The 11733-nt window shown below is 50.8% G+C and overlaps 1 long non-coding RNA gene across 1 annotated transcript; it reads left to right on the top strand.

Annotated features, from left to right (window-relative positions):
* Positions 1-2341: 2341 nt before the first annotated feature.
* On the top strand, positions 2342-6731 carry LOC135402956 (uncharacterized). The gene is made up of 3 exons (XR_010425268.1): positions 2342-2540; positions 5726-6035; positions 6335-6731. It is a non-coding gene; the product is annotated as an uncharacterized LOC135402956 (long non-coding RNA).
* Positions 6732-11733: the final 5002 nt, after the last annotated feature.

The raw sequence follows: 11733 nt of genomic DNA, 5'->3' as shown, positions 1-11733 counted from the left end.
CTGCAAACACTGGGCACTGCTCATTTGCTTCTACTTGTGTATTAGTACTGTTTATTAATTAGATAATATATACAGGTTTATGTGAATCTCCCTTCAAATCCCAGAGAATTTGCTGGGCAAATATTAATAGCTATAAACACCAGGAGGATAACAGATCCACCAGCAGCTCAGGTTTATTAAGAATACATCATGCTAGACAAACTTAATTACATTTTTGATAGAATTGCTAAATTAGGCGTTGAAGCACAGGCGGTAGACGTTCATATATCTTGATTTTTAGTAAACTGTTCAACTCAAACCAGTGCAAACTACAAGAAAATGTCATGTGAACTGCAGGGACTTGGCTGTGGCCGTGGAAAGAGTGGGATCATCGCAGGAGCACGGGGATGGAAGGGGGTGGAGCACTGGAGCTGTTTGTCCTGGTGCTGAGATGCCTCGGTGAGCTGGGCTGTTCTGGGGGGGGGTTGGCTTCTCCTTCCACCCCCAAGCACACAAATGGGGGTGCCAGTGTTGCAGGGAGGGTTGGAAACGAGGAGGGGATGCCGGGCATGGTGGTCCAGGAGCGGGGCAGAGCTGGAGGAAAGCAGAGCCACACCCTCAGCTCCTTCCTCACACCCCGATCTCTGCTCTGTGTGAGCAGCGACAGGACCCAGGGAACGGCCCAGGGCTGTGGCAGGGGAGGTCTGACAAAGCATCCAAGGAAATATTTAACTCTAATTTGTAGCTCAGCCATGATTTCTCACCTGCACAGGGGCCAGCAGTCGTCACTGTGGTCTCCTAAAGCAATTCCTCGAGGGCTGGAGGAGGGATTCTGGACACGGATCCAGGTGTGTTTGCAGTGTCCTGCTGTTTTATTTGCACCTGCAGGCTCAGAGCTCTGAGCTCTTAACCCACAGGTTGCCATCAACACCAGATGGGAGATCGATACTGAGTGAATAAAAAATGTGTGTTTGTCAGAAGGCAGATGAGGATTAATCCAGACAGGGCTGGCTCTGGATCACAGTCCCCGTGTAGCTGCAAATAAGATAAGAGGCTTTATTTGTGTTGCTGTAAAGCAAAGAAACACCACAGATAAGAGGAACAAGAGGGAAAGCACTGCTGCCTCAGGGGCTTGCAATGTGGGATTGAAGTTTGGGCTGGAGCTTGCAAGAAGGGGGGGAAAATGCCATAAATTCAGGTGAGGCTGGAAAGAAAGGAGGGGTTAAGGAGGGATGGTTAAGCAGGGAGGGAGTGATGGGTGGGTGGCCATCACTGCTGGGGTGGGGGCTGGAAGGGGCCTGAATGAATGGACCAGGTTCTAAAATAGATTTATTTGTATATAATCTTATAATGATAATAATAATAATATAAGTAGTAGTAACAATAACCACCTGGGGTTGGAAACAAGGTGCTCCATGAGCAATATCAGCACAGAGGAGAACTCGGGGGTGTTTCTGCAGCATCCCCCCCTCTTCTCCAGCCCACGATTCGCTGATCCTTGTTCATTCCCTGACTCCCCGGGCACGGTGGGAATGTCAGGGCTCCGATGTAAGCTCTTTCATCTTCCCAAACCTGGGAAGGGACTGTACATCCAGCATTTAGTCACTAGAGGGAGGGATGCCCGCACGCACCGCTGGCTTCCCAGGCAGAGCCGGCGGCGTTTTAGGCGACGTTATTTCCTCACCAATAATACACTTCACGCCCTTTTTGTAACAAAGATTAAAACTTTATTTCCCCCCCCCCAATTAACTGTCGATGTCTCGGGCAGCAGCAGCGACGCTGAAAATGCACAAATAGATGATTAATTTGCGGGTTGACAAGGTTTTGCCAAATGGGAAGATGAAGTGCCATATTTCTTGTACAATTAAAACACAAAGGATTGTGGCACTGCCCATTCCAAACTCCCCAGAAACCTCCTCCATCCCCAAACCACACTTGAGGTTCGTGGGGGAGCAGATCTTGGCAATATTTAGGGGTTAAACAGCTGAATTGGGTGTGCTGGGTTCCTGAATATTAGTGCTGGTCTCTAACATCTGTTCAGGATTTTAGTTTACAGGTTTTATTCTCCCTCTCTGCCCAGTTTAACCAGTAAGGCAGAGCATAACGCTGTGTTTGGTGCCTTGCAAGAACAAGATGGCAGAGAAACAGCCAATTCCTATTTGGGTGAAGTCTTATTGAATTGGAAAACTTTTTGGCATCCTCTTGATCCTCCTCTGCTGCCTTTGCTTTAACCAACCACCTCCTCCCATCCCAGGACAGCTGACCCATCCAGTGAGGAAAAGGAGAGGACTGGAATTGAAAAGTAATAAGGTCCCAGGCACCAAAAAAGCCTAAAAATCATCAAACCCCCTGATCTTGCAAATTTAACAAGAGCACATAAATTCACCCAACTCACTCTGCTTTTATTCCCACGCAAATTGAAGACAGCAAGAGGAAGGGAAAAGCTTTGCTGCCTGCAGGACTTTGCTGCTCTTCAGCTTGGCTGTGTCAGCAGGATGGAGAGGGAGAAAAGGAATAAGTGAAGATGAGAAGCAGGAGAGTGTTTCAAGTGAGTTCTTCAGGTAAGTCTTGGGAGCAGCGAAACAGCTTCAGCACAATCCTGGCCATTGTGGACAAACGGGGGGGAATTTTCCCTCAATTTTCCTCTACAAAAGAGCACAATTTCTTTGCAGTTTGGCCAAGCTTCTTGTACTCTCCCGTTGATCTGTGCCACTGCCCCAGAGCAGTGTGTGTATCTGCAGTGACTGATGGCAAATTACCCGGTGTGAGGCCGCTGCCTTCCCTTTCCTCAGCTCCAAACCCTCCCCAAAGCCACGTCCAAACAGCTCGCGGGGCTTTTGACAGGTAAATCACTCAGGATTACTCCAAATGTCATCCCTGACAGCTCCATGGCCTGGAGTATTTATTTTCTAATCAAAGTGAGAGGAGAAAATGCACTCTGGCCGCTTTTAAAAGCAAGCCAGATTTTAAATGAAGCTTTAAATGGTGTAATTGCTAATTGATGGTGAGCAGGGAGGGCTGGAAAAGGCACTTGTAAAATGTGCTGCTCCACACTGGAGAAAATGTTTTGTGTTTTTGTGTGTGTGTTTTGGTGGTTTTTTGTTTGTTTGTTTCTCTTTTTTCTCTTCCTCAAGGTTTTATTTGTTTTAGACTTTCGTGGTAAAGAAGAGAAATAACATGTGGATGTGGAGCTTGTTGGCATCCTTGGGGTGAAATCTCACCCCTGGGCAGGGGTGACCAGTCCCTGCTCACTCAGTTGGGGCTGTCTCTTCATGCTTCATCCTTATAACAATGAAAAATCACTGGAAGAGGATTTTGGATCCCTCTTTTCCTGCTGTGGGCCATAACCCCAGACAGTTTTGGGGACCTTCCTCTCTCTCTGACTTGCAGCTACTCATCAGCTCCCAGCTCTCCTGAACTGAGGTTTCTACACAAAAAAAAACTTGATTTGAAGGAAATGCCCTTTTCTTTAAAATTTTCAGACAAAACCACACTTTCCCTTGAAATCCCTGGACATCCTGAATCCAGGGGGCTGCAGGGCTGTGCTTTGCCCAGGTTAAACTCTGGATTAAATGGAGGCACATAATGAGGGTATTTAACTGAGGAACTGGGCTGCAACAGGAGCCCTTGGGTGGGGAGTGGGAGGATGGAGGGATGGATGGAGGGATGGAGGGATGAAGGGATGGATGGATGGGTGGATGAAGGAATTCAGGCACTTCCCAAGGGCAAGATGGTGCTTTCAGGAGTTGCTGCTGCACTGACTGAGAACTGAAGGAGCAAGAGTGTTGTCTGCTGATGGCTCCAAGCATTTCCAGGCTCTGGGAGAGCTGCAGTTTGGGGCAATGTGGTAATGGAAGTGGAGACCTTCTTGATGCTACCAGTGCCTTGCATGGCTGAAGGGAAAGTCGTGATACTCCCTTTTTTTTAGGACAGCAAAGCCTAAACACAGGGAGCTGGACCTGCAAAGCGTGGTGGGAAAGGGGAAAAAAATCCTCCTCCTCTCCACCACGAGGAGCTGGGCAGTGGGGCAGTTTGTTTGGAAGTTTGCTGGGAGGAGAGGCAAAAGGCAGAGCTGGGCTGTCCTTGCAAGAAGGTTTCTCTCCCTGGTGCTGTTGGGTGCTCAGGAAGCATTCCAAGGATTTAATTAATTTTCTCTCATCAGCAGCCTCAGTGCCAGCAAACACAGTCTGGAGGAGCGAGGAGAGTGTTGCCATTTCACAGCAGCAGCTCCCCCCAAGTTACGGAGGGAGTTACTTTGTCTTAGCAAAAACGAAATGTCAAGTGGCAACAGAGGAAAATATTCTTTTAATGCTGAGCAGTAACTTGGTTTGCAGAGTGCTGGGCTCTGGAGGGGATGGGGAAAGCTGGGACAGGGGCTGCTGGGGCAGCACAAGATTAATTCAGGCTCCACATGAGGATTCATCCAGGCTGTGTTGCCCCATCCATCACTGTCACACAGACAGCAGTGGATTGGGCTCAGAGGTCCCTGCTTTGCTCCTGGCCCTGCTCCATCCCAGCACGTGGTGACAGCTCCAGTGCTGGGGGGTCACAGGGGGCTGGTTCCCACCTGGCTGAGCTTTGGGTGGGAAACTCAGGAAGCAAAGGATGCAAAGTGCAGACCTGGGGCAAATTCTGCCCAAACAGACCGAGGACAGTCTGACTTCATGGGAGACAACCCCGAGGGGCACCACAGACACCCTGAGTTGCCCCATGGCCTTAAGCTGAAGGAGGGCAGGGTTAGATGGGATATTGGGAAGGAATTCCTCCCTGTGAGGGTTTGAGACCCTGGCACAGGTTGTCCAGAGAAGCTGTGGCTGCCCCTGGATCCCTGGAAATGTCCAAGGCCAGGGTGGATAAATTTGGAGCAACCTGGGATGGTGGAAGACATCCCTGCCCATGGAAGAGGGGTGGAATGAGATGATCTTTAAGCTCCCTTCCAAATCTTCCCATGATTCTCTGTTGTCCCATCTGGGACCATCCCACCATCCCCAGCACAGCAAACACTCAACAAATACTCACAGATTATTTGCCTCTTCCCAGACACTGTGTCTGAGCTTGGGAGCAATTTTTGAATGAGTAAGGACACTGCTGCCTGGATGTCTTATTTGCTAGGAATAATTCAGACAGCCATGGCCTTGCTGCTTTTTTTCCCTTTTGAATCATCAGGCTGGCATTGTAAGTAGCACACTTTCATTAAAGTTTAATTTCCCTGAAGAGTGCAATATTAATGAGAATAGGCTTAATACTGTCAATAGGAAACAGACCCAAACAGATAATTTGCTAATATAATGACTTGGGATTTTATCTGCTTCAAGCTCCATGGTTGCTCTTCTGCTGGGATCCAGTGCAGGTAATAACCATTGTCATCTCTGTTCAGTGAGAAGACTTAATGAATTTAGAGCTAAATCACCTCTTTGTGCATCCCCATCCTGAGAATTCCACAGCCCCTGCTGCCCTGCCTTCTGTTTGCTTCATCCTGCACCCTTAGGTGGTGGTGGGGACACCAGCCCTGCTTCTATTATTCTTTTTTATAAGCCCTCTTTAGGCACTGAAAGGGGCTCTCAGGTCTCTCCAGAGCATTTTCTTCTCCAGGTGAACACCCCCAGCTCTCCCAGCCTGGCTCCAGCCCTTGGAGGATCTCCATGTCCATGTTCCCTGAGATGGGAGACCCAAGGCATACTCAGTGTTCACATGGATTTCTGCAGTGATTGGAGCTGGTTTGGAGATATATTTTCTTCCCTTGCAGGTAAATCCCTTCATTTCTCAGTGCAATCCTGCAGGGAGGGCATCATGGATGGATCAGCAGGACTCACAGAGGATGCTCTCCTGCCCTGCAGTCTGGGGTGTCTCCATCTGTCCATGCCCTGCTTCTCTTAGAGGTAAAATGATAAGAAGGAAGACTCTCTGGAGCACTGGCTTTCATTCCTGATGTGTTTGCCAGCACCTGGAGCATCCAGCCTCTCCAATAAAGACAATGATAACAACAGCAACAGAGTCATTTCCAGACCACTTTTCCCTCAAAAGCCAGGACCAGTATTTACACCCAGCTCCAACAGGTCCGTGCAGTCAAAGCATTGAAATTTCCCTGTCATGAGGCATTTCTGAGTAGCTTCCCCAGCTGTCCCTAGTAAATAAAAGCCTGTTTTTGTGTTGGAAGGGAATGCAGCTCTGGCTGAGCATATGGGCTGTGTTTGAGAGCTGGGAATGTGTTTGCTTGTGATTTAATAATACTGCGAGACATGACTGTACTTTCCTCCCAGTTACTGCCCTGCATGGCTTTGTTGTCAAGTGGATGATCTGGAAACACTCTTTTCCATGTAAAACCCATAACATTCCACCTTTCATTCTCTCCCAGGTCTCCTACCATCCCTGCTTGCCAAGAAAACCTCCAGGACAGCTCGGCTGTGAACCGTGGGTCAGGTCCTGGGGCCAGGCTTGGGCTGGGAGCTCCAGGGTCATTCCCTACTCCTTGGTGCTCAGCTGGAGCAATGCCTGGAGCAAAGGATGCTCCATTTCTACTCACCCCTCTGACCCAGAGGGCTGACAAACCCTGTTTGCACATAAACCATATCAGCTACACATTTCTTACCACGACGTGATCCTTTCCGAGGTGAAGTCGGATCCTCCAAGACTTCAATAAACCCTTAAAAGCATTTAATTAAAAAACCATAAAGCCTGGGAGGATCAATCCAGCACTAATGACCTTCAGTGCTGCTTTGTGGAGCTTGTTCTCATTGACCTGTGAGGCAGCAAGGGACAACTGTGGGGCTTGAGGTCTCTAAATCAGCCTCGCTGGGGCTATTCCAGCCTGCAGGAGAAACAGGAGCTGTCTGGCTTTATTTGCATCCAGACATCTGATTAAAATTAACATTGCACTTAACTAACACCAGGTTTGGAGGCCAAAGGAGGTGTGGGGCTACCAGCAAGTTGCCAGCTGGATTCTTCCCCCCAGCAGTGGGGCCACAGTGGAGTGTTGGGGTGGAGAACTTGGAAAACTGGAGACTGTGTGTGAGAAAGGGCAGTAAAGCACAAACCCAGAGTTTTAAGACAGGGAAGTTTCTTTTTCATTTCTCAATCAAAAGTTTGGTGGAAGAAAAACAAAGTGAAGGAGTTCAAAAACTTGCTGCTGAGGGCTGGAGGAGGGCTGGAGGAGGAGATAGTGGCTGTCACCAAACGTCTCCACAAAGAGCTGTGACGCCGTTCCCTGAGGAATCTTTTGAAAGACAGGAAAGCAGAGAAGAAACTGCTCCTTTTATTCCACTCCAAGCCCATCCCTTTGGTCTTGAGTTAGGGGAAAGCATATTTTTGTGTCCAGAGAGATGTGAGGAACGTTTGTGGATGTGTGTGTTGGAAGCAAAAGTCCTTCAGCCATCAGCAGGCAGGAAAAGGGAATTGGTATAAACTGGACCTTGAAGGGACAGAGGAGATATGGGTGAGGGCACAGCTGCCATTTTAGACTGAATCCTTGGACAAAATGGAAGGCAAGGACATTTTCCAGAGGTGGAAATGGGAATGCTTTCCTTGGAGTGAGTGATCAAAGGTGGCAGAGGAAAGCAGCTGTTTTGGGCGGACATTTGCATGTAATCAAATGTTTTGATTGCAGAACTTGGCTGTGGCAGATTTCCAGCCACCACCCTGCAATCACAGAGGAAAACAGCTCCTCAGGGAGGAGAGAGGACAGAAGGGAGCGTGGGAGAGACCTGGACATGTCTCCCCACCATGACACGCCACAGACTCCTTGAGCTGGACCTTCCCAATCTGGGCTTCTGGGGGCATTTGCACCCTGGGCACATCCCTTCCTCTGGGCACCCAGTGCCTGTGGTCATGGTCCCTCAAGAGTTGGTGACACCATTCCCTGTCCTCCAGCAGCTTGGTTTTGGCTGAGTTATGCTCTGTTTCCTTGGATGTGCAGCAGCCTCGGAGCCGGAGATAAAACGCGTCCTTCCCGTCTCTGAGAGGGTAAATTATTGACACACTTAATCAGCATAACTCATCCCCAGCCACAATTCACGCTGGGGACAGAGGCACAGCTGTTCCTGGAAAGCAGAGTGGCTCTGAATCCCGGATTTCCACGGAGCAGGTCCCGCTGCAGCTCCGGAGCCATGACAGGGATGTCCCCACACGCTGCCCCTGGTCCAGGTGGTTGCTGTCCCAGGGCTCTGCTCAACACTCAGCTGTGTCTGTGCTGCAGAAGGGGAGTTTGGACACCCCAGTGCAGGGGCTGGCAGTGCAATTAAAGGGGTGGCTCTGGAGAACGGGCAGGGAATGGGATTTGCCTGGAATCACCCAGCCTGCAGCCATGTGGGGCTGAAAGTCCTGGCTGGGAACGTGGTCCCCTGTTTCTCCAGCAGCCCAGGCTGCTCCTGCTGGCAGTGCCCAAATCCTGGCAGGGTAGTTGCCATCACTGTAAACATTTCCTCTTTTAACTCTCTTCCCATCTTCACCTTGGTCCCTAATATGATAGGAGTGGGGAGGGGACGATCCCACAATCCACACTGTTTGCAAATGAAGGAACACAAGTCATTTTTAAGGATGGAGAAACCCCGTGGCCTCTTGTCTGGAGTGGTCAGGACACTCGGGGAGGAAAAGGAGGGACTGTGAAGCCTCTCCCACTGGGGACAGGGCCTGGGGTTCTTACAAACAGGGAAGTTTGATCACCAGGGGTGGGAAACCAAGCGAGGTGCTGCACCATCATCAGGGCAGGCAGGAAGGAGGGCTCTGGGGCTCTGGTGGGCACTGCTCTCTGCTGGGTAAGTCCAAGAGGATCTCCCCTTCCCTGGCCAGACAGGGTGTTCCCAGCATCCTTCCTGCCCCTGGCAGAAGCAGAGGAGATTTCTGCTCCTCCTGTCCCACGTGCAGCCCAAGGAGGCTGCTTGAGGCGGGTGCAGAGCAGGGGGGATCTGGGGGGTCATTCCTCACACTCATTCAACCCCTCCTCTAAGCTGCTTGCAAAAATTTGGGCTTCAGTTTGTCCCCAGAGAGCAACAACCCCCAGGTGGGAGCTCAGCCTGCACAGAGAAGGGGGTGGAGGTGTGCAAGGATGGGCAGGACAGACCACGTGTGACCCTGGGTGCATCACGAAGTGACAGCACACCCTCTGGATAACCAGCACATTCCCAAACCTTCCAGGTGCCTTTCAGTGAAAGCATCCTCTGCTCTCTGCAGCCAGGAGCTCAGCCCCGGGTGTCAACCTGGCTTAGGGAAACCACCCCCACAGAATTTAGCACGTTGGACACCTGCAGAGAAGGGCTTGTGAACCCCTGAGCACCAGCACCGGCTGATTCCAAAGAAAGGATCACTTGGGGAAACATCACTTTCTTTTTTTTTTTTTTCTCTTTCCAGGCAATTTGCAAGGAGGGAAGGCAGTGGGAATCCATCACACCACGGCTGCCACACTGTACATCCCATTTGCTCTGAGGCTTGAAGTCATCAGCATGTTTTACAGTGACACTGATTTTCAAACCATCCCTGGGGTTTGGTGGCTGCAGGAGCAGGTGAGGCAGGGACAGGGCTGGTTGAGCATCCTGAGTGTGTCTTGTAGCATCTGTTTCCTCCCTGCTCCAGGGACACACAGCAATTGCACTCTCCCGTGGCCAAGAATTCTTGCTGAAGGCCTGTAACAGGCAGCAGCCCAGGCAGGAGGTTTCTCCATCTCCTCTCATCTTCTCATCTCGCTCGTCCATGTGGTTGTTGCTGTGGGCTCTCTCATCAAGAGGATTTCACTGGGTCTCAGATGATGTTGGATGTTTTAAAACAGTTTATAAATCGAGCTTTTCCCAGAGGGGTGAGTCCTGCAGGAGCTGGAGGAGGCAGGTACCCGTGGGTGCACCTTACAGAGACAGGGAGATGGGAGAAGGGGCTTGGGCAGCCCATGCTCTGCCCATTTCTCTGGCACCCCCCTGGCCTTGCCAAGGGGACCCACGTGCATGAGCCATGTCCTGATGGACAGGCAGGTTTTTGGGTGTCTTTCTGCCTTTCTGAACAGCTCACCTGAGCAGAGGACAGGCAGGCAGCCCCAGACACCCTGATCTCCACCATCCCATGGTCCCACCGTGCCAAAACCTGTGTGAAGGGAGCTGCAAGAAGACTGACACATCTAGAGGGACTACACCAGCCCTGGGGGCTCCTCCTGAGGCTCTGTGAGGATTGTCTTGCAGCAAATCCATGTGTGTGTTCTGTACCAACCTTCTCTCCAGTAGCCTCGTGCTTCCAGAGGGAAATGGAGATAGGACAGCAGAAGCTGGAAAGCTCTGGAAGTGCTGAGCTGCTTGCAGGGGTTTGGGGGAGCAGGAAGGAGGAGGAGGAGGAAGGTGTGTCTTAGTCTGTGTCTTGGGCTGTGAATCCCCCTCACCAGCAACGTGGGGCTGGGGGTGTCTCTGCTCCAATTGCAAGAAACAGCCCCTTCTTTGGGGAGGAAAGGAATCAGAGAGCATCTCCCGTGTGCAGGGCTGGGGAAGTGCCGTTCCTTGAGCTCAGCCAGGGGGCATTAGTCACGCCTTATTGCCTCTAAATCCTCCAGCAGCACAAGTGTCTTCCTTTGGTATTTTAAATAAGGCTCAGCCTGATGGAGTGTTCCCAGCACAGTCTATCGACTCCCCCATTACCCAGCCAGCCTTCAAAGGATTAAGCTTTCATGTTGCTTCCTTCCCTGTGGTTGGTAAAGAGCAGCTCTGCCTCCCGTGGCCCCTGTTTACAAAGTGCTGTTTGCGTGAGGGGCCCCCTGCAGAAAGGTCAGTGGGGACAGCAAGGCCAGGCTTCCTCCCTCCCTGTGCTCCCTCTTCCTCCAGAGCCTGGGGAAGGCTCTGAGGATGGTGCAGCCTTGGTGCCCTGCCCAGAGATCTCACACCAGGGTTTGCTCTCTGGTCCCTGCTGTGTCATCTGGGCTGTGTGGGGGTGGATGATGCCCAGGCAAGGGATGGAGCTGGTGGAAGGGCTCTGATCCCCAGCTCTGGAAGGAAATAAAAAAAAAAGGAAAGGATGGTGGAGGAGGAGGATCACAGAATCACAGAATATGCTGAGCTGGAAGGGATCCACAAGGATCATCAGCTCTTAGACCTGCACAGGACTGTCCCCAAGAGTCACAGCAGGATGGTTTCAACATCTGAAGCTCCAGTGCAGGAAAAACCTTTGGCCTCTGGACCTGCCCCATCCTCTTAACTGGGACTGGGATGCCTTGGCATCCAATGCTGAGACCCCCAAAATTCTTCCCAGCTTGTAGGTTCCCCAAGACCTTAGTTTTGCTCCTCCTGTATTTTTCAGCCTTGAGGCTGGTGGGCCTTTTCCCTGCTCAAACACAGCTTTCATTCCCACTTAAATTATTGATGGAGATTCAGATCTACAACCTCCGTTCCAGCTTAACAACTCCATTTTACTGGGGTTTATTACCAGGATCAATCAAATCACAAACCCTGATGGCTTAAAAATGTGCTTCCTTCTCCCTCTCGTTGTTATTTGCTTGTTTATTATTAGGAAAGACAAGTTTGGGCTCCGGGAGATTTTGCTGGCAGTAAACAATGTCATTAAAAACAAATCAGGAGCCCTGGTTTTGCAGGGAGCCAACGTCCCCAGGACACCCTGAGCTCAGGTCCACCCATGTGGTGGCCAGGGGGTGGGGACAGGTTCGTGGGTGGCACACCCAGGTGTTGTCCTACACCTGTTCCCTCCTGCTTTGTGGGTTTTTTTCCCAGATTTTTATATTTGATTCCCATCATTGCTGCCATAACGAGGGTCCTCCATCCCGGGGGTTGCAAGGTG

This window comes from Pseudopipra pipra, chromosome 26 (assembly GCF_036250125.1).
Source record: "Pseudopipra pipra isolate bDixPip1 chromosome 26, bDixPip1.hap1, whole genome shotgun sequence".
In the NCBI taxonomy this organism is placed as follows: Eukaryota; Metazoa; Chordata; class Aves; order Passeriformes; family Pipridae; genus Pseudopipra; species Pseudopipra pipra.
The sequence above is the reverse complement of the archived record's forward strand: the minus strand, read 5'-3'. Positions and strand labels throughout refer to the sequence as shown.